At 32.0% G+C, this 23728-nt stretch overlaps 1 protein-coding gene across 2 annotated transcripts in view; it reads left to right on the top strand.

The window, feature by feature from the left end:
- LOC113521407 (uncharacterized) overlaps positions 1 to 23728 on the top strand; it is a 142038-nt gene that overhangs the window by 485 nt on the left and 117825 nt on the right. The window lies entirely within an intron of this gene.

Genomic DNA, 23728 nt, shown 5'->3' with positions numbered 1-23728 from the left:
ACAGTGTGTGTATCTATCGGAATCGACAAAGGCGCGATGAATATGTTGCCTATGTGTAACAAAACGGTCGTTCAAATTTTATGTGATGTTGTAAATAGTTTGAAAATGGGTATTTAATCGTGTAGGTGTTGAATCCGTTTACTGCTTCAGTACACCAGCATTGAACACTTGTGTTTTATTGAATATTAAAACTGGGTGTAATTAATTTATTTGGGTCATGGATGTTTAAAACTCTTAAATTATAATATTTGTTGTATTTAATACACATTAATTATGATGATAAGTATGATATATGTAGAAATGTCGATGTGAAAAAAAAATATATATAAAATGTTAATAGAACTAAACATATTTCCCAAATATTAAAATAATTTACAAAGTTCTTATAAACAGCACGTATCACATAATTACCTAATTTAGTAGAATGAAATATAATTTAATACATTACCATCGAGGTCGTTATTTTAAAAGACCAAGGTACCAGCCTATTGACGAATGATCGAAGTATTTTTAATAATGATGTAATTTCAGCGAAAAATAACTTTATTATGTATATTTTTTATTCCTTAACATACTTTTACCTTTACAACTATGTAAATACGTAACATTCTATATTCTATACTTGGACCCTTTTTTAATTTGACTTATTTTCCGTATCATAGCCTATTGTCAAATATCATCATTACAAATATGGAGTACTAGGTATATCCTGCGGCTTTGTTCGCGTGTATCAATACATAAAGTATCCTATATACTAAGCAAGAATATAACCCACCTGTGTACCAAATTTCATTAAAATCGGTTCAGTAGTTTTTGTGTGAAAGAGTAACAAACATCCATCCCTGTATCGTTATAAATTTTCGAATGTATTTATATTAATAAGACTTCAAATCAAATAACAAAATTAAATTAATCAATCTATTTATTAAAAGACATTAAAAGAAATTGTTGCAAAATTAAAATGACTTGAAGACGGAGACTTTGTACAAAAGTCGATTGCTTGGATACCTCTGTCCCATTCGTGTTTCTACCGTGAAACAGCTGTGTTTGCATGGCTGTGTTTCGGTTTGAAGGATGGGATATGGCGTAAATTTACTGAGTACAGAGGAATAACACCTGACTCCTCAAGGATGGCAACGCATGGGGTGTATCATGGGCGAAAGAGTATACTCTGTTATGTCCATGGTACTGCTCATGTCTATAGTCGACAGTTACCACTTTCCATCAGGTGGGCCGTCAGCTTGTTTGCCATTCTAAGTTGTATAAAAAAAAAAAAAGTTCTTTATTGATTCTCAAATACTTAAAGATTGAATACAATGAGTACATTAGTCTATACAGTGACAACCTATAATTTATTTTTTGAAGATATCCTTAGAGATAGCGCAACGAAGCTCTCTCGTGCATTTTCGAAAAACTCGAATTAAAAAATCCGCTATTAGTATACACTGACTGTCACTAGTGAAGGATGATGAATGGGGATAAAGGTAAGTCAGTCAACTCTTCGTGATTAATTCACTAGGAATTATCAGATGGTACCCCGTGGAGGTCGACCTGATAGCGTATATTGCTATTGCTAGTAACAGAGTCATAAATCTCTTATAATCCCCCCCCCCCGTAACACTCGTGCCTAATACGTTGACATTGGGGGGAAAGACATTATTAGTAATGAAGACTAAGCATCCCATTGCTAGCAATATACCCAACCAGGTCGACCTCCTCGCGGTTCCCCCTCGAAACTATCATGGTTAATTCCTGAGGAATTCATCATGATGGGCTAACTGAACTGTTTTCATTCTCATCGATCACCCTTCACTGGTGCTCCATCAGCGTATCCTGTTAGCGCAGGCGGGGTAACCATACCATTTTCACCCATTACAAAAAAAAAAAAATACGTTGACATTTTTCTCTATGGATTAATGATTAATGGATTAATTTATCCATTAATGTATTATGATAATTACAAGTTCACAGCCAGGACTCACTATTATCATCATCATCACATCTGTCCAAGCTATCTGTCCACTGCTGAACACAGACCTCCCCATAGACTGCCATAAGGCACGGACGCTCCTCATGGCAATTTACCATTAGAAGATTTTGCTAATAATTGCCACGCTTGGCAGATGGGTTAGCAAATGCAATTTGGCTTTTGGTGATGTTTTAAAAAGGACACTGCTGCCCATCCCTCGACCGTTAAGTTCCCTTAATTACCCTAACGACACCCACGGGAAAGAAAAGAAAAAGATTAGATAGATATATTTACTCTTTATTGTTTCCTCCAAAAGATTACAATAGTAAACTTATTATAAATATAAACAATTATAAGAAATAATCACAATGAGAAAACAATGGGCGGACTTATCGCTAAGAGCGATCTCTTCCAGGCAACCTTTGGATGGAGAGAAGTAATTATAAACAGTTTGATCGGAGGCACCTACATTATAGAGGATATGCCATATTTTAGACGATTCTAAATTTTCGTTCTACTTACAATCCGATATTCCGTGTCGTTGTACGTCAACATTTATTTGTATGCGCTGCTTGTTTTCAAATATGAATGCGGACTGAATAACATATGGTTATATACATGTATGTATGGGTTATATAAATTCATAAGAAAATACATAAAAATGTATGCCCATATATGACGACTGATAACAATCAGGTGAATGTAATACATCATACAACCAAATTATGTAACAAAGGTAAGAGTGATAAAAAATGTATCATAAATAATTTAGGCTAATTTTTTTTTTAATTTTATCTCAACAGATACCAACACAAAAGATAGGTATAATATTTTTTTTGTCCTCTACCCATAGGTTGTATGGAAGAGATTGTTTTACCCATATATATTTTTCTTTAAGTGGTGCATTAAAGAAAAAAAATATAATAAATATATTGTACAACAATAAGACTATCTATTTTATTTATTTATTTATTCATTAGTACAAATATGTGTACATGGCAAACTTAATGGTAAAAGCATTTTTCTCCCAGGGAAGTGTCAGAATACTCGATTGCGGTACTAGTAATTATTGATATACATTATATATATATATATATATATATATATATATATATATATATATATATATATATATATATATATATATATATATATATATATATATATATATATATATATATATATATATATATATCTATATCTATATTTTCGTATAAAGGAATAATATTCAAAATTATTTAAAAATAGACGGAGAAATCATCCGTTTAGCCGTCAGCTTTTTTGCCATTGTAAGTTACTTAAAAAATAAGCAGTTATAAAAACAATCCAGAGTTATTCATCTCCCCATATTATAAATCATATTTGACCCTATACCAGGTGCGGCCACCAGATGGCGTCCGTATCACGCGGCGACCCGGAACGGCATTGCAACGGCAACCGTTGTTCTTATCCACCTTTTGTCTTACCGTTTGTCGGTACAGTCAGCATCAAAAAAGTTCCAAAGCAACTTCTCAAAGGTTGACTGTAAGAGATCCCTCTGTAGGATAAGTCCGCCATTGTATATTAAATATTTTAATGTGTCCAATGTAAATTATGTACAATAATTTTTTTATAATAAAATACATTACAAAAGTTGATGAACAGTTATAGGTGGCAAAATTCCGCAAAACACAATTGTATACAATATAAGTAGCTCAAGGAAGCGCATTTTTGGTTGTGGAGACTATCGACCCCATCAATAATAATATACCCTGATAATTTAACAATCGTGGTTAATTCCTGGTGATATCATCACTATGATGCTATCCATCATCCATCATCCTAACATAACTCACTGGTAACTCTCCAGTGCATACTTAAACTGTTTTTTATGCAACTTAGAATTAGAATGGCAAACAAACTGACGGTCCACCTGGTGGAAAGTGATAACCGACGCCTATAGACATGAGCAGTGCCATGGACATAACAGAGTATACTGTTTCGCCCATAATACACCCCATGCGTTGCCATTCCTGAGGAGATGTAAGGGTTACCACTCCATTTTCATCCCATACAATAGATCAATCACGTTATTACTCGAATTTTATCATTTTATTTATTTAAGGAACACCAACAGCATATTGCATTATAACATATATGTATAACAAACATTAAATACAATACAATATTAATGCACATGCCTATTATGGGTATTCATAGCATTCACTTTAACATAATTATACAGTGCGAGAAAATGAAGTAAATAATAAAAACAAACATGTAACCCAAGTTGTGAGCAATATCAGAAAATAAGATTATGAGTGAATTGAATTAAAAAAATATATATATATATATATATATATATATATATATATATATATATATATATATATATATATATATATATATATATATATATATATATATTATGATAATTAGAAATCGGATGAACATTATATAAGATGATAAACCTAATGCTGTAACAGTGGTAAACATATAACAAAAAGTAGTTCTAAAAGAAATAAAACAAATCAACAAGCGAGTAAAGTACGATCAGATTCTTGCCGTTACGGTTACTTTTTAGCTATCAGTAGAACCGTATAATAAATGAAATTTATAATCGGATGAAATTAGTAGTCGAATTATTTTAAAATCATTCGAATAATCCAAATGAATTGCATATTCGAATAATTAGTAGTCGAATTAGTAAAGTCGCGCATCACTACGTGAAACGAATCTTTCGAGGTCTTAATATTTTTCAACACGCTGCGACCCCATTTAATAACAAACGCGACCCCCCCAAGGGTCGGGACTCTCGGGATAAGAAACAATGGTTTAGAGACTGTGGCTGGTAGATTAACGAACACGTAACCGTTCAAGTAAGTATTAATAGAAGCCTATGCTAGGTTTTTATTCATAATACACGTCATGTCAAATTATTTTTCACTTCTTTATGTAAATAATAATAACCTTGGTCTACGACCAAAATACTGACCTTTAGCTTGAAACTGAATTAATGATACAACATGGCTGACGATCTTACTTTAAATATTATAGAAACTAAGTAAACTACATATTTTTTATGACACTTATAATGGCGAATATGCTTACAGTCTATTTGATGGAAAGTGGTAACTGTCATGACATGTACAGCATCGTTGACGCCACTTCTAAGGACAAAGAGGTTTTTTTTTTTTAATTTATTATAATGGAATGGTAACCCCATCAGTGCTATCAGTATACACTGGCGAGTCACCAGTGAGGGATGATACATGAGAATGAAGCTGGTCAGTTAGCCCACCGTAACGAATTCAACTACGAGGTAGTCGACCTGACAATGAATATTGCTAGCAATAGGGCCACTAATCCTCATTACTGACAATTCCTTTTCCCCCGGACTAAAATATTATGCCTTCGTACCCTGTAATCCCAATAAAACCAGTTACGACCATTTTGTGTTACTATGGTACACGCATGAAAGAAAAAAAATTGTTACTGGTCTTATATATTTAGCTTTTTTCTTGTATATGTATTTTTTAATCACTTTACTGTGTATGCTGTTGTTATTTATGTTTTTTTTTTTATACAACTTAGAATGGCAAACAAGCTGACGGCCCACCTGATGGAAAGTAGTAACTGTCGCCTATAGACATGAGCAGTACCGTGGACATAACAGAGTATACTGTTTCGCTCATGATACCCCCCATGCGTTGCCATTCCTGAGGACTCAGGTGTTATCCTCTGTACCCAGTAAATTCACGCCATATCCTACCCTTCAAACCGAAACACAGCCATACAAACACAACTGCTTTACGGTTGAAACACGAATGGGACAGAGGTACCCAAGCAATCGACTTTTGTACAAAGTCTCCCTTTGGTATGTTATAAGTAATGCAAGAAAAACATATATCTACCTATCTAATTTCACTGCCACATCTAAAACTAATAGACAAAATACCAAGAAACTCAACTGCTATATTTCACACATTTGTGACAGTTTATTACCACTATATTTATTTTATACTAACATCGTGTAGCCCAGAATACGCTTTACACATACTCCCACAATAAAACGATACCTAATTTATAATCTGTCAAGCCGTTTACGCCATTTGTTGCACTAAAGATCCGGATTCCTAATATATTCATATATAATAAATACAGAATGCAATCAAAATTATTGGAAGCCAATAACTTCATCTACTTCAAAACGGTGTAAAGAATTGAAAAATGTCGTTCTTCGTTTCTTACACCAGAGGGAGACTTTGTACAAAAGTCGTTTGCTTGGTTACCTCTGTCCCATTCGTGTTTCAACCGTGAAGCACTTGTGTTTGCATGGCTGTGTTTCGGTTTGAAGGGAGGAATATGGCGTGAATTTATAGGGTACAGAGGAATGACACCTGAGTCCCCATAAATGGCAACGCATGGGGGGTATCATGGGCGAAACAGTATACTCTGTTATGTCCATGGTACTGCTCATGTCTATAGGCGACGGTTACCGCTTTCCATCAGGTGGGCCGTCAGCTTGTTTGCCATTCTAAGTTGTATAAAAAAAACTACAACATACTTACTTTCGACAATAATTTTTAAGTCTCACATATCAATAAACATAGTGTACAGAAAAAATATTTGGGTGCGGAAAAAACTAAGCATCATATTAATAAATATGGTGGGAGACTCACCACTTTCACTATTTTTTTTAATCTTTCTCCCTCACCCTCTTGAAAAAAAAGAGAAAAAAAATAAAAGAGTAAATTTCCAACATTGTACTAGATAGAACAGTGAATAACATTGTATTATTACTATTTCACTACCTACTAACACAATGTGTATATGTTCCTAGCATAGAATGGACCAACCCTTCCTTTCCCGTGGGTGTCGTAAGAGGCGACTAAGGGAACTTAATGGCCAAGCAGTGGACAGCAGCGTCCCTCTTAAAACATCACCAAAGCCTAACTGCAGTTGCCAAACCGCCTGCCAAGCGTAAAATTAACAACTAAACCGATTTTGATAAAATTTCTCTGAGACCAATCTGTAAGTGTATCCTTTCAGATAAAAAAAAAGCACTTTCCAAATCGGTTTAGAACATTTGTTATGAGATAAGAAACATAAAAAAAAACAAAAACCAAATTGAGAACCTTCTTATTTTTGAAGTAATTTAAAAATACAATCGAATCGAGAGACTGTTCCATTTTTAAAATCGCTTAAAAACATTAAAGAACACCAGAGGAGGTATTATTTCGCAAACATCGACAGATATACACCAAAACCGGTAAGTTGACGTAACGAGCGAAAGTATTACAAAACGGATGCGCTCATAAGGCCATACGCTACTGATTATAACATCAATTTGGATTAAATCAGTTCTATTGGAATGTCGTCCGAACATTTGGGGCTATTAGCACAAATAAAACGATGATACATCGAAATAGAATAGTCTACTCCTTCCTTTACCGTGGGCGTCGTAAGAAGCGACTAAAGGAACTTCATGATTGAGGGATGGATAGCAGTGGGGAGCAGAAATACAGGTTATTAACATATAGGTGGATAACTTACAGTATATTATAAATGATAATAGCAAAAGAACTACATTTTTAAATTTTACAAAGAATATATTAACAAAAATTGGCAAGAAAAACGGAACCAAATATCTAAACTAGTAACGAACACAAGTAGGTACATATATATTTTTTATATTATATATATATATATATATATATATATATATATATATATATATATATATATATATATATATATATATATATTATAAAATATTATTATAATTATATTATAAAAAAGGGGCAAAAAACTGTAAATGTATAAGATAGACAATATATGAAGGTTGTCGCATTGAAACATAGCGACATGGAATGGACAATGGAAAAAAAACATATAGATGGCATAACATAGGTAGGTGTGCAAAATTTAAAAGAAAATACATTTGGATTTTTATTGATATCAAAATATCCAATCATTATTATATATATAAAAAAAAATCCGTATATTATTGCAAGTCAAATTTATTTATTGCAAGGGTTATATACAATTTTATACAATGTCAACATAAAATAATAAAAAAAATAAAAAATCACATACAAAAAAAAATGTCATACTTATACAAGGTATCGATAGTTTATCGTCCAAAAATTACTACCAAATAAGTTATGGAAAATGAATTAACAAAATCGTTTTAAAATTTAGCAAAGATGTCGCGTCATACAGCCAAAAAATTAGAGACAAGTCAATACAATTTATCTCTGAGCAATAAAATTTATCTCAATAACCTTAGACTTGGGTGTGGTTATTAAAAAGATAATAATGGCATCATAGTGAGTCATAGTAATTATTTCTAAATTCGAAATATCTTGATATTCCAAGGTCGTTCAGACTGCAGTCCTTTATCAAAACAAATGTCAATAGGCACCGAAAAATATTATAATTTAAAAAATCTTAAAAAAACTTTTTTTTTTTTTTTCTGGCTATTTTAAAATTGTAGCAGCTCTTATACCTTAATAACCTTCTAATAGTTTTTGATTTTTTTTTGTGTAGTCGACGACTACTTCCTCTTTCCGTTTCCAGTCAATTTGTTATTCTCAATTGCCTATAAAGAAAAGTGAAAAGTGCTGCCACTATTGAATTGAAATCACTATTTTAACGCTAAGTAAATACCTGCGTTATACAATTTCTTTATTAGTTTTATATACATAGTTTAATGTTGTTAACATTGATTGACTATGGTCTAATTTTATTTACAAGTAATATTGAGTTATTAAGTTTTGGAAATAACGATGTTGTAATGTCCGTGTGTTTGTCCTTAAGTATTGTTGTTGACATATAAACAGAAGGTCGACCGCTGACTCGACTGTGCTCGGCTCTACCGACACCCACGCAACTATCGATACCTTATCTTTAACATTAAGACCATAGATAAAATAATATTCTCTTTTTTCTACGTTGTACAAAACTTCTCTTTTTAAATTACAACCGGCCAGTAGTTTATAGTTGTATGAAAATAAACCTATTTCTAATGCTCCTTCTTAATTTCATACACTGAACACACATACACGACATACCTTACACACGAGTACAACTCATCAGATAAATGTATATCGATTCTGAAGTACCATTCCCTTTTAAACGAAAGTCTACCTAATATTCTTGTTGACACTTCTGAAATCAAAACTTTGAAAGATGAAGGATAAAAACTTAATATGAAGCTCAATATTGCTCATAAAGAAATTAAAGATTCATCCATCAGGTGAGCCGTCAGCTTATTTGTCATTCTATGTTGCGTCAAAAAATACTGTCTTAGAAAGATCAAGGCAGAAACTAATTTTCCAATAATTTATTGAACATGCATTGAGCATGTTCAGTAATACAGTTTTATTGCGACAGTCACAATAAAATTTACTCGTATTTTAATGGTTTCCGAACGTAACACTTGTAATTAGAAAGGCTTGTTTTACGTTCGAAATATAAAATTTAACGCCCTACAACTATTTCTTATTAATCAGTGGACTATTTTATATCCTTTTTGTTTCAATAACTAACTTTGCTCGAACGTGTTTCCTTTAACGTTCTATTTTTACGAGTCCGCTGTAGTGCAGTTATGTGTATGTTGCTTTTCGAAAATTAGGTCTTAGATTCGAAATCTTCTAGTTGTCATTATAGTTTTCAAATGTTATTAATCCCGCTTCATCCGAGTAAGAATCATAGTAGAATTTTTTGTACTAGCTTTTACCCGCAACTTTGTTTGTTTATAATCTAATAAACTATTGGACCGATTTTAAAAATTCTTTCACTTATAGAAAGCTACATTATCAGGCAAGTAACATAGGTTATATATTATTTTAAAAAAATTGAGATACCTATGAATATGGTTTGAAGGGTGGGATATAGCGTGAATTTACAGGGTACAGAGGAATAACATCTGAGACCTCAGGAATGGCAACGCATGGAGGGTAACACAGGCGAAACAGTATACTCTGTTATGTCCATAGTACTGCTCGTGTCTATAGGCGACGGTGAACACTTTCCATCAGGTGGACCATTAGCTTGTTTGCCATTCTAAGTTGCATAAAAAAAAATTACAATAACAAAATTATAATTTGATACTCAAATTTATCAAAAGGTTGCTAATTAAATCTAACTACTAATCTAATCATCATCATCTCAGCCATTACCCATCTGTCCACTGCTGAACATAGGTGAACAATAATAACTACAACAAAAACAACAACATTAAAACGAATATAAACTTATTTTTCTATGTATCTACACGTGCGAAACCAGTGCGAATAGCTAGTACAAAATATAGTGATCTCCTTCCGTAAGTACATTGGCGATAAGTTATTACCACCGATTTATTCGCCTTATTAGCCCAGTTCGCTAGTGCAGTCTGTAGTAAAACTAAAAAGCGTTTGATGCCGCCTAACTGTACATTTACCGCAAACGGTTAATTACTATAATTACAGTTACTTAAATTTTTATAATAAAATTGTATCGCCTATTTGTCAAATCGTAACATTTATTTAAATTGGAAATTTCCAATCGGTATTTGTTTTTTATTAACGATTTCGTTTTAATATATATATATATATACATATATATACATGCGGCTCACCTGATGGTAAGTGACTACCGCCGCCCATGGTCACCCACAACACCTACGGCATTGCAGGTGTGCTGCCGGCCTTTTAAAAAGAAATTTCATATAAAGGAATATTTCATGTATTATAAATTTGTTACTACCGTTGTGTTTTTATTCTCATCCAGCCAGCTTTGTTCCAGACCATATCTTTGACCTCCTTATACGACATGACACCTAATGTATGAATTCATATAAATAATTAAATTAAAGCATAAATTAGTTGCCCCGACAAGAGGAAATTCTTAAATGAAAAGAAGAAAGCATGTTTTTGTTACTACATGAAAGTGCAAGTGTTGTTTATAGTAATTTATCATCAGGCTACAACAAGAATAATAAAGGATTTTTTTTTTTATAAAAAAGAGAATCTTTATTCTTATAGCATAGCCGAAAAGTAGTCTCTATAAATTTAATAACTTTTGTATTTATTTATTTATTTTTTATAAACGCGTCATATGCAAAGACCATTAAATTATTGTTTTTTTTTTTCATTAATAATATATGAGTAGGCAACAAAAAGTATTAGTTTATTAATAAAAACATTATTTATGGTAGTTGGCAACATAACTGTAAAAAGAAAAAAAAATAAAATTAATATTTGAAATTTTGAAAATAGAATCGACATGAATATATTATATCGCACTGCCAAAACAATATTCATAAACTTAAAAAGTACGGACTATTAAATTTGAGTAAAAATCGAGTACTTTTTAAATTTATATACCTGTATTTTTTTTTAATTTCATTACTTTTTTAGTTCAGGTTAAGTATGGTCGTGAGAGAAATACCCCGTGCTAATGGTTGTATGATACTTACATGCCACGAGTGCATGCCTTTTTAATTTGTCACATTAACCTCCTGCTGCTAATTGCGCTGGCCTACTTATTTGATGTTAATATCTACATAAAAAATATATACAAGCTCACCATAACCCTAAGGTCGTTGCGTGTTTATGGTCAACGCCATTTGTAGAGACGATTAAACAGATTATTATTATATTTTATTAATGAATAACGTGAGTTAAGAGCGTAGGTTATATCCTGGATGATTTAAAAACAATGTTGGCGTAGATTATTGTTTCTTTGACAGCCAGTGATATTTGTTGTCTATGGACTTCAAACAGCAAATACAAAAAAACTTTATAGTACTAAAATTTTCTTTAGTGCTAAAATATAACAAACTTATCTCATAAGTTTTTAATGAAATTACAGTACGCATCGGGCGTCACAGTGTATTCACTGATGGCCAAGGTGCTATTCATGTTTATAGCTTGTTTTCTATTCCAAATCGTATAAAAAAACGCATCCCACATTTGTCCAAGTAAAACCAATTTCAGTTGTGTTAAACTATATAAAATATTAGTTACATCCCGCGGCTTCGTCCGTAGTAGTATCGTGATGTTCAATGTAACTTATAATTGTTCTCAAAAACTGAGCTATCAAATTAAATAAAAAATTTTCAAATCCGACCGGTAGTATTATAGATTATTGCGTTCAACAAAACTGTCATATCTGTCTGTTTACTGTATATCTATCTTTTTATTGTACGGATAATCTGGTAGTATTGTTTTATTGTTACCCTATTCCCTTTGGCCGCAACAGAATATCAGTGCTTTGCTCTTTTAAGGGCGAAGCAATAAACTGAGTTGTGGCCATTTTGTATTGCTATGGCACAGTCACAAGCGAAAATTGTATTTAGCTTTGTGTATTTTTTTTATCATTTATGTTATCTCGCTTTTTTTTTTGTATATGCATGTTGTTATATATATATATATATATATATATATATATATATATATATATATATGGACATGTAAATAATATTTTCATCTAATGTACCCATATTCGTACAGTAAATGATTTGATTTGATTTGATCCTTCCGCTTGCCAAGCGTGGCAACTACTGGCAAAACTCCCCTTATAGGGAAGGCTTATTTTTAGCAGTGGACAGTTAACGTTAACGTTTTTATTTTTAATGGGTGAAAATGGTATGGTAACCCCGCCTGCGCTAACGGGATACGCTGGCGGAGCACCAGTGAAGGGTGATAGATGAGAATGAAAACAGGCCAGTTAGCCCATCATGATGAATTCATCAGGAATTAACCATGATAGTTACCAGGGGGAACCACGAGGAGGTCGACCTGGTTGAGTATATTGCTAGCAATGGGATTCTCAGTTTACATTACTAACAATCCCTTTCCCCCTGATTATGTATGTATGTAGAATACATTATAATTTTCACGGGGGGATCATGGGCGAAACAGTATACTCTATTATGTCCATGGTACTGCTCATGTCTATAGGCGACGGTTACCACTTTCCATCAGGTGGGCCATCAGCTTATTTGCCATTCTAAGTTCTATAAAAAAAACGCAGACAAAGCCGCAGGGAAAAGCTAGTGTATAAATTGTTGAAAGTCGTTTAAAAATTTAAGCTACTTCCAAAAATGATATTATTCTCAAATACTCTGTATTTTGAAAAGCATTTATTTGTTTATACGTAAATCGAGTTAGAACAGACAAAACAGTTACTGTGGTGCTCCCACTTAAAAAAAAAACAGTCGACTTAAGAACTTCTGAAAAATAAATAAATTAAATGAAATAAAATAAAATTCTTTTTAAGATGAAAATATATATACATAACATTATATAGGTATCAAGGAAACATTGCACTCTCAATAAACAAATGGCCTAATAAGGCTAGCTGCGTATGACTCCATTATGGTGCGAGCGAAGTGTGACGTCATTTATAATCTCAAGTCATTTGTGGGTTGACTTGTGGTATTGCAAACTAGTATTCACAGTTTTTTTTATACAACTTAGAATGGCAAACAAGCTGACGGCCCACCTGATGGGAAATGGTACCCATCGCCGACAGACATGAGCAATATTATGGGCGAAACAGTATATACTACGAGTATGTCGCCCGTGATACCCCCATGCGTTGTCATTCCTAAAGACTCAGGTGTCATGCCTTAGTACCCTGTAAATTTACTGCCATATTTATTTGTTTATTTAAAATATATATTAAATAAATATGGCAGTGAAGCAGTTGTGTTTGAATGGCAACGCATAGGAGTGTTACGTTATCATGGGCGAAACAGTATACTCTGTCCATGGTACTGCTCATGTCTATAGGCGACGGTTATTTAATGTTAAAACTTTATGAAAGTATGCAACCGAGCTTCAAACATTCGTAATGTTTTCATAAAATAAACGAGTAAACAATAGTAAAACCCGAAAATAACTTTTAATGACTATAAATTCCATTGGGTTCCAAAAGCGAAATCATTTTAGAAAGCATAAAAGTCACAGCGTATGTGAGAGCATGCAAATACTCGTTTTACGAGACTCAACCGGGTGTCCAACTTACGATCCCAGATTTTATTCGAGTCCATGACACGAATGTTTTCCCGAAACATGCGCTATATAAATATTTCAAAAGAATTATTTATTTTTTAATATTTTTAATAAGAAGTATTTATTAAAAAAATCCAGATAAATTACTTTCTATTCTTACGCATTTAGAACAATATATATCATACTAGCGACCCGCCCCGGCTTTGCACGGGTGCACATTACATCACATCACATTAGAAACGTCTAAAATTATCAGTGTTTCTCTACAATATTATGCATGTATTATACATATAAACCTTCCTCTTGAATCACTCTATCTATTTACAAAACCGCTCCAAAATCCGTTGCGTAGTTTTAAAGATTTAAGCATACATAGCGACGGACAGACAGCGACAGCGACTTTGTTTTATACTATATAGTGATGATTATGTATGTATGTTGAATACATACATTACATTGTAAATTAAAATTGTGTTCCATACACAAAAAATTGTGTAGTATTTGCGTAACACTCTCGTACATACGAGTACAAAAAATACTACAAATAGACACACGAATTGAATGAAACTTGAACTTTATACCGAAGTTAGTTTATAAATTGATTTCTATTTCGTTTTCTTATGAAATTATTTAGTAATTAATATTAATTATTTAGGAATTAACGGAATAACTGATCAATTGACAAATGTTTCTACAGCGTGAATGAATTTTTAAAATTAGCGATATAGTTACAAGTATTTTATGAAGTACGAATTTACATGCTATTAGACTGGTAAAAAAATATTTCATCATCATCATTCATAATTTCAACCATTATCCGTCCACAGCTGGACATAAGTCCATAATGGTTAAATGATGATGATGATGATACCTCCCTCATGGACATTATTTACATATAGAAAAAATATTTACTCTCATTAAATTATGAGGAAACTAAGAACTTAATGAAATCCTCTTCCTGACTGTACACACATTCATGCATCCATACACTCTTTCTCTTTCTGAGCACTACTTTTACACGTATATACACACATATAAATATACTCAAAAACTCGTTAAACTACACAATTCACAGACACATAAACACACCTATACACACACACTTATATCATATCCACAAGTTTTCCTTATTTTTGTTTAAATACTTCATCTTCACAATACCTTGAAATACTTTCTTATTTTTTTGATATGCAGTACATCTTAAAAATGTACTAAATATTAGGTAACCGCGCTCTTAGTCCTCAAAATTTATGAAGGTATGACCTAGTTTGGGAACAGATGGTAATGCAGACTTTTTATAATGTAACTTCATATAAGTTCTGATATATGTAAATGATATTCTTGTTTGGTTCTCTCTCTCTCTCTGTCTCTCTCTGTGTGTGTTATTTCTTTTTGGTAATAAATGCATTTTAATGTAATTAAATTAATTAATTAAACTTATATGACATACTTTGTAATAGTCACCAAATGATATAAAATAGTCTAAATAATAAATATCTACCAGCAAATTGAATGTTTCACTTTGCTGGTAGATCACAGCCCAAAAAAGGAGTGTTATGTTATTAAAATTCATATACTATGTTAGTTTCTTTATTCTACAATAACTTCCAAATGCCTGAACAGATTTGGATAATTCTACGCCATCTCGAGTGAAACTGGCTTTACATTTTTCTTTTCAAGAAATTCCCCCTTTTTTATCAAAACAATTGTATTTTTTAATTGTTTCAATTATTTTGGAAATAGTGAAAAATATTGGTATTTCTGAATCGACTATTGTCTTACGTCAAAGGAAAAATTTTGTCTTGTTTTTTTTTTCTCATTTACTTTAGTGGACGGTCATAAAATCTGGATGAATGTAGCATCTAAAGAGTATTTAATTATAACAATGGAAAAATACTGGAGTACAGCCAAGGCTTAGCTCTGTGTTCACTGTTCCATCATTCTGCGAACGTAAACACCAAGAATGCGTGTACGCAAGACATTGCGCTGTTTAGATTAACTGCGAGTTTTAATGTTTTTACCAAATTTATGGCCGTGTTTATGCTGCGAATACTAAGATAATGTTAGTTTTTACATTTCTTACGAGATCTGATGATTATTCATGTTCTTGTCAACATTGACTGAAGTTTTGTAAAAATCCGTCTTTAGTTAACATTAACGGCTTAACCAATCGCTATAAAATTTGGTACACACGCAGTATATGGTATGGGGAAGATTATAGGCTACTTTTTATGTCGGACAGTAAATATATCCTAGTGACGCAGACGAAGTCGTTGGTAAAAGCTAGTATCTAAAAGAAAGTGAAACTCGAATCAAAAACCATTGCGTGGTTTACAATAAGTAAATAAAAACTGTTTATTTCTTTAAGTAAGTGAAGATAAAACATATAGACACGAATAGCGGATTGCTTTATACTATTTATAAATCTTCTATACATGGAAGATATTTAAAAAAAAAATAGTATGAGGGTCTTAATAAGAGCACTTACCATCAGGCGAGCCGCATGCTCGTTTGCCCTCTGTGTTATAAAAAAAGGCAATAGATGCCAAGATAATATTTTTTTTTTAATTTTGTCTATCTATATACTTAAGTAATATTTTTAGAAATGTTGTCTGTCTGTATATTTATTTCAGCATTACGTAAATAACTACTGCACCAAATTGGATGCAGTTTTTCCAGTTATATTCCTTAACATCTAACTTAAAATCTGGTGTAGGTATGTATTTTCTCGATATCCTCCATCCAGAAGTTGTCTATTTCATTATTATTATTTTTTAATTCTGATATTCAGGCATGCAGAGTAACGAACAACAAGCATGTACACGGTCGGTTTGAGAAACCTGCTCCTTTTTTTGAAGTCGGTTAAAAATCTAGTTCTATAATAACATTTTCCGCTACAAACTTATTTGTATAATGTAGATGTACCCAAACATTATACTCGTATTAATGATTGAAGATGAATGATCAAAAAACTATGCCAAGGTACGCCATTCATGTACTAGAGCGCCAACAATGTAAACATTACAATATATCGTAAATGTAACACGCCATTTACATTGTAAATTATATAAGGCGAAATGTCACATTGTTATTACAATTTACAATTCGTGATGTGTTATCATTATATTGTTAATTTCCATCCTTTTCATACTCATGTGAGAGGCGCTCCCTCTGGAGTAAAAATGTATAATCCAATTTTAATTAATACGACGTTATTTCGAACAATCCAAATTTGAATTCGAAAATATTGAATTATCAATTCGTATTTGGATTATTTAAAAAGACTACTGTCATTTGTTTCGCGTTTTGGAAGGCATGAAAAGACATCGGCTTATTTAAAAGCGGTTTAGAAATTCCCACCTCCTTTTTATAATATATATTTAGTTTTTTTTTTACAATATTTTTTGTACTTTTTAATATACACTATTTACCAAGACGTGCTATATTTATTGTTCCTCACGCACACTAAATTAAATATTATATAAGTAAATGAGTACTTCTGCTTATTTATAATAAAATTATTTAATTGGTATTTCATTAATTAATGTTTTTAAAATTAATTTATAGGGTACAGAAAAATAATATCTGAGTCCTCAAAAATAGCAACGTATCATGGGAGAAACATTATATTCTGTTATGTTCATGGTACTGTTCATGTCAATAGGCGACGGTTACCACTTTCCATCAGGTGGACCGTCAGTTTGTTTGACATTCTAAGTTGTATAAAAAAAGTTGCATGAAATAATATAAATATTTTAATTAATTAAAATTAAACTATTATCGTAACGAATGTAAACTTGTAATAAAAAGATTTATTACTAATATTCCTAACACCTATAAAGACATGAGGTACATCCAGACTCCCCAAAAATAGAAATGAATGTTTACCAGAATCCAGAATGTCATGAATTTCATTTAGGATAGAGTGAAATATGAATAAATAAACATTTTATTTTTGTCTAATTCTATAAAATAGAAGAATATAAACATGTCTACTGTAAATTATAACAGAGATTGGATTATATATTGTTTACAGTTTATAAATTCCTCAATACAGTGGAAACTTCACTCAGCGAGTCAATGTTTCAAATTTATTTTGCAAGAACATAAATTTTAAAGCGTATTATTATAAATGGTAATTTATTGTACTCCAACAATAGAACAAGATAATAATATTAAAGACGATCGAAATCAATATTTTTTTTTTTAGATTTTATTCTACAAAAATAACTAATTAAAGTTATGCTAAAATCAATTATTTTAATTTACACACTAAACTACTCAACCGATTTTGATAAAATTTCTAAGAAACCAATCTGAAAGTATATCGTTTCAAAAAAAAAAAAAATACTCAAAACGATTTATAAATGACATAATTCTGAGGTAACAAAAATAAAAAGACACAACAACCTAATCAAAAACCTTCTTAATTTTAAAGTGATTTGAAAATACCGTCAAATTAAAAATTTACTTGCTCCTTTTTGATGTTGCTTAAAAATTAAAAAAAAGCCACCAATCAAATAAGTAAACAGCATCACGGGTGTCTAGACTTCGGAGCCGGTTGAGGACGTTTTTTGACATTAAGTGCGCAGGAGTGACCTACAGGACCAGTTTCCTACAAAGACAACAGAATACATTAAGCCAACTGGTTTGATAACGTGGGCAAAAGCCCACATCAATACATCTAATAAAATCGTAACTAGTTGCTGTGTGTACATGGAAGATATATAAGAAAAACTATTATATGGGGGGCTTTATGAACGCAATAGAACCCAAAACAATGACTTTTAGAATTTTTATGTGTTTATCTGTTTGTGCACGCTAATCTCAAAAACGGCTGAACCGATTTGAATACGGTTTTCACTAAATCGTGGCGGTTTACTCCACTTTACATTAAGTGATTGATTTATGTCAATCGATTTATAAATAAAAAAGTTATATCAATCTAAAGAATCACATATAAAATGCTATTAAATAGCCGATCAGTTGAATTGGCTGAAACTTTTTTATTATATGTATTGATTTTCAAAAATTCTGTTTACTCGTGCGAAGCCGAATCGGATCGCTAGTTATTATAAGTATATATACAAAAGTGTGGTACACGTTACAAACTAGAAGCGTTTAAGCGATTTCCTAAATTCACAGATCGTCCAATTATTATGTATTTTCCGTTCAGTTTTCAATTAGGTTGTATTTTTTATGTTTGTTACCTCATAACTCCGTCAGTTATAAAGGGATTTGGAAAATTCTTTTTCTTTAAACTGTAAAGATATACATACAGATTTATGCCATAGACATTTTACCATAAACTTGATGCAATAGAATAATTTTTAAATCATAATAACTTGTTTTGCTATAATTAATTTTTATTTGTTACGAAATGTTTGTCAACTTCTTGTCAATTCTGACCCGAGTTTGATAGTTCTCTCGCAATATGGAGGCTGTAGAATAAGCTCCTTGTCAAGATTTTCCCTATAGGCTACAGTATGGGGTTCTTCAAAAAGGGTATATTAAAGTTTCTTTAGGGTTGGCAACGCGCACTTGACCTCACTAGTGTTGCTGGCGTCAATAGACTACAATGACCGTTTACTATCAGACGGACTGTATACTTGTTTAGCACCTTTGTGGTATAAAAAAAAAGAAAAAACCATAGGGTTTACTCCCGAATAGACTATTTATTCCCAAATTTAATCTCCGTCGCTTAATCTGCAGTCAAGGTGAGTCCGTACCATTTTATGACCTTCTTTGATGGGTCTTAGAACCCGTGCCTGACTTAGATCTAGTCTATATTTCTATTTTTAATTCCACGTGTGTTAAAATAATTACTATTTATATCATAATTTTTTTCTAACATTTTTTTCTAAATACTTAAAATTGATTTAGTGTCAATCAGCTTATAACTTGTACCTTGATTAAAAGTGAGTGCTTAAATTAGTTTTTTTTAACAGAAGGTAAGTGAGAAATGTATTTCATTACACAGTTAAAAATAACTATGAGGTATGTCAACGTTTACTTATTATTGGTTTAAGTAATGGTATTTTACCTTAATTTGATATATAAATAATTGTATTCCTCTAAATATCCACATGAATGTATATATATATATATATATATATATATATATATATATATATATATATATATATAACAAGACAGGGTATGTATTAAAGCCGACATAAGTCGAGAAGGCGAAAACCATAACATAATATATACATATATAAAGTAGATATACATTTACGCCGTATGGCCATTTTTAAATAAGTAAACGAACATCATAACTTGTCAATGTCAATACAAAATAATAAAAAAAAAAAAACATGTAAATCCATATATAATATTTACTGAACAAATTGTGACCATAATTCGAGTTTGAGGCCGTTTATAAACAATATTTGTATACGACAAGTTCGTACTAGTCACGAACGGGTCTCATGTTATTATAACTGCATATTTACACCGACTTTAAAAAAGGAGGTACTCGAATCGGTTGTTTTTTTTCTTATGTTAACCTCAGAACGTCGTCATTTGTCCCCGTGCAAGGGGTATTCTTTAAGTACATATGTCCGATACTGGAGTTGGAAAAATATTAACATAATATGATAGGGGGGAAAGGGATTGTTAGCAATTAAGTTAGACAGCCTCATTGCTAGCAATATGCCCTATTAAGTTGACCTCCACTTCACTTCCACTTCCCCCTGGAAACCATCGTGAACAATTCTTGTTGAATTCGTCACGATGGGTTAACTGACCCGCTTCATCCTCACCTATCATCATTCACTGGTGCCACGTTGGTGTACACCGATAGCGCGGATGGGGTTACCATTCCATTGTCACCCATTAAAAAAACATATGTTTTAGATTTATTATTATATTAGCGAAGCCAAGCCGGATCTCTAGTATCACATAATTTCCCGCGCAATTAATTGTCTGCTCTAATATTATAAAAAAAAAGATTTGATTGTTTATTTGTTTGTAACATTTGTAACTCAAAAACATTTCAACAAATTATATAATTTTTTCACCATAGAAAGCTACATTATCAGCCAGTAACATAGACTATATGAATATTAGTTTTGAAAAATCTATCTATCCATGCGAAACCGGGCCGGATCGTTAGCATTTCATCATTTCCCGCGCAATTAATTGTCCTAAATTATTCTTAAATAATTATTATTTAACATATTCGTTCCTTTGACGAGCTAGCAACAACTTTAATACTCTTTCTAAAACTCTTAATATCGATCTATTTTCGAAATAATACATTACTGCAGCGGTCAGCAACTGAGGCATTGATGGACGAACGTGCAAATGTGGGCCGAGGCGTAGCCGAGGCACACATACGTAAGTCCATCAATGCCTAGTTGTGGCCAAGACTTGTATAGTACTTTTCTCAAACAATGCGCAGAAATCAAAAACACAATTTTTTTCAAACATGCTTGGAAATATGAGCATTATTTTGACAGTCTTTTTCGAGAAATCAAAATTGCCGTACTGGTCAGTACGGCAATTTTACATACATGCGGACAGCGGCCGGCAAAAGTTGTATGAAAATCTATATCTGTCGTGTTTTGCGGCCAGATAAATTACTATGTAAACTCATATCTGTCCTGTAATTTAAAAATGGAATGACCTTTTACTTCGAAACATGGCTACCATGGAGGTAACTAATAAAAGGTTTTATTTCAATTTCGAACTGGCTTGCAAATAGAAAGCTGTTTATTGAAAAAAAAAAACAAAGGAACATTATGGCGCGTGAAAAATTTAACGTAAAAAGTAAAATATAATATCAGTGAGAGACCAACTGAGTAAGCAATTTTTTTATTCATAATCAGTTTGAATAACTATTGTATGGATAAGAAGGCCATATTTTAATCAAATATTTACATTTAATTTTTACTTTGTATTTTATTCATCATTATTTTTTTGTTTTCATTCCTTTTGTTTGTTCGTGTTTTTTTTTGTTAACCCTATCTTGTTGCTTTGTGTACAGTGCCTTTTATCTATATTGTTGTTACTTGTGAACACCTATTAGTGGCTTGGTTTATGATCCTAAACTGTATCTATTTGCTCTAGTGTAACCCTGGTTTTCCTGTAAATAAATAAATAAATAAAATGCACCCAGGATATCATAACGCACGACCCGCTAGCCAAATAACCGTTACTGATGACAATCTCCGACACCACGCTGCAACGATTTGTTTAACTTACAGCTTACCGTAACTCCAAGTGATCTTAACTAGATACAACAAATAATGGTGCAAGTTATAAGCGGCAGCGGAATTAACTAGTAACACGACGGCGGCGATAGTTATAGATATCATAACTATTTGTTTGACTCGCTGTAGGACAATTGCCGTAACATAACTGATCTTAAGCAGGTACAGTAAATAATGGTGCAAGTTGTGAGCGAGTGCGGAAAATTAATGTTTGATATTATTATAGAGATAGTCAAGTCATAGTGATTTGTTCGGGTGTGATACAAATGATATTGTACAGTGTACTATAAATAATTATAAGTTATAAGCAGTAGCGGGCATAGTATAATATGAACAATACATCAACAGAGAATTCTCGACAGTAAGTTTGCATTTACAACATGTTATAAGTTTTACGCGATATGTTAAGTAAGATATGATTTAATATTTGTTAAGTGTTTTGCTCTTTTGAGGGCAAAGCAATAAACTGAGTTGTGACCATTTTGTGTTACCATGGCACACACATGAAAAAAGGATATTGTTGTTTTATATATTTTGCTCTTAGTATTTTTTTTTGTTGCTTTTTTTTTTGTTTTTCATTATTTTATCTCTTTTACTGTGTATGTCTGTATTATGTATATGTTTGTATTGTAATTTGTGTGCTGTAAGTAATGCAAATAAAATATCTATTTATCTATATACGTTACACTTTTAAAATGTCAAGACAACCAGGAACAATAAGGTTTAATTATTAAATTAAACCTTATTGACATTGTTTTACAACTTTAATTACGAATTACAATAAACTTCAAATCTTACAGTTCATCTCTTTAGGTACATAACAAAAGTAGGAATAAGATAAGTCATCGTAATCAAGTATGGACAAAGCCCCAATTTTGGGTCATAAAAAGTGAGTAGTTAAGTGCAGTCACGTAATTAATATCTAGAAGCATTGCATTTAAATTTATAAAATAAAATCCTCACGCTATACTTTAGTATCATCATTTCCGCCATTATCCGTCCACTGCTGGACATAAGCCTCCCTCATAAACTACCATAAAGAACGGTCCTGAGCCACCTGCATCCACTGACTCCCTGCAATGCATTTCAAATTGTCACTCCATCTAGTAGGAGGTCGTCCTACACTGTGTTTACCCGTACGCGGTCGCCGCTCAAGAACCTTTCTAGTTTAATATACTCACTCACAAATAAGATTGTGTTCTACAAATAAAAAAACCGATATCAATAGTAGCAAAACCAGTTATTTTAATTTAAAAGCTTAAACTCATAAATCAATTTTAATTATGATATTTTATATAAATAACATCCTGTCATTGGCAATGTAGAACGGAACTGTTCTTCATGTCGCTGTCAGCTTATAACTTAATACATGGTATTTGTAGATAACGGGCGATCCCAGTACTCTTATTACACGGCGATGCTGTGACACGATTAGTATTGTAGCTATTACTATAATAGTAATGTGTGGTTGTATCCACTGATAAGTGTGTCTCGTCACCGCCTGCGTCACTTTGTAAATTAGTCTAGTGCTGTTTTTCTCAAAGTGTGCTGCTTGG

Source organism: Galleria mellonella, unplaced genomic scaffold, assembly GCF_026898425.1.
Source record: "Galleria mellonella isolate WM207_F2 unplaced genomic scaffold, CSIRO_AGI_GalMel_v1 utg99, whole genome shotgun sequence".
Taxonomy (NCBI): Eukaryota; Metazoa; Arthropoda; class Insecta; order Lepidoptera; family Pyralidae; genus Galleria; species Galleria mellonella.
The sequence above is the reverse complement of the archived record's forward strand: the minus strand, read 5'-3'. Positions and strand labels throughout refer to the sequence as shown.